Consider the following 1,401-nt stretch of genomic DNA (forward strand, 5'->3'; position numbering starts at 1 on the left):
AAAGTCAAAGGGGTAGATCCCGTGGTCAAACGCTACAGGGTTAGGCGGGACGGGGGCACTAGGGGGGTAACAATGCCACCGGAGCGTCGCACCGGGCCCTCATACATGCGGGGAGGTGTGGTGGCATGTCTGAAGAGGCGGGACGCGTCTCCGGGGCGTGGCCCCCCTTACGGACGGCGATGACATGGTAGTACACGTTCTGCGGTAACGATGCGGCGTCAATATTACTAAATACTCATAGCGCGATAAAATCATGATTTTTTTGCACGATGTGGGCACATGTGCTATAGGAACGATGGTATTTTTTCATAATTTTTGGTGATGGAGAAGTATCCGAAAAATTCCCTCTACGCGGATTGCCCTTCGCGCGTCTACGGCTGTGGCCGGCGGCCTCCGGGGGCTAGCATGCCGCCAAATCTTCCGCCGGTGGCCTCTCACAAGTCTGGAAGTGTTGTCGCGGTTGCAAACGCCTGGCATGCGTGTCCGGGGTGTGCCCCCCTCACGAACGGCGCTGCCGCCGGCACCTGGAGGGGGAAACGGACGCGTGGGGTCTACACGGAGGGGATCTTGCCGTGGGTCTGCCCCGGATGTTGCTCCAAAGTGTTCCTATGGGCTGACCTAACACAACCGGGTGGGGAGGTCCATTGTCAAAGCCCGTCCGTGCAAAGTCAAAGGGGTAGATCCCGTGGTCAAACGCTACAGGGTTAGGCGGGACGGGGGCACTGGGGGGGGGGGGTAGCAATGCCACCGGAGCATCGCATCGGGCCCTCATACATGCGGGGTGGTGTGGTGGCATGTCCGAAGAGGCGGGACGCGTCTCCGGGGTGTGGCCCCCCTCACGGACGGCGATGACACGGTAGTAGACGTTCTGCGGTAACGACGCAGCGTCAATATTACTAAATACTCGGAGCGCGATAAAATCATGATTTTTTTTGCACGACGTGGGCACATGTGCTTTAGGAACGATGGTATTTTTTCATAATTTTTGGTGATGGAGAAGTATCCGAAAAATTCCCTCTACGCGGATTGCCCTTCGCGCGTCTACGGCTGTGGCCGGCGGCCTCCGGGGGCTAGCATGCCGCCAAATCTTGCGCCGGTGGCCTCTCACAAGTCTGGAAGTGTTGTCGCGGTTGCAAACACCCGGCACGCGTGTCCGGGGTGTGCCCCCCTCACGGACGGCGCTGCCGCCGGCACCTGGAGGGGGGAAACGGACGCGTGGGGTCTACACGGAGGGGATCTTGCTGTGGGTCTGCCCCGGATGTTGCTCCAAAGTGTTCCGATGGGCTGACCTAACACAACCGGGTGGGGAGGTCCACTGTTCAAAGCCCGTCCGTGCAAAGTCAAAGGGGTAGATCCCGTGGTCAAATGCAACAGGGTTAGGCGGGACGGGGGCACTGGGGG

This window comes from Triticum dicoccoides, chromosome 4A (assembly GCF_002162155.2).
Source record: "Triticum dicoccoides isolate Atlit2015 ecotype Zavitan chromosome 4A, WEW_v2.0, whole genome shotgun sequence".
Classification (NCBI taxonomy): Eukaryota; Viridiplantae; Streptophyta; class Magnoliopsida; order Poales; family Poaceae; genus Triticum; species Triticum dicoccoides.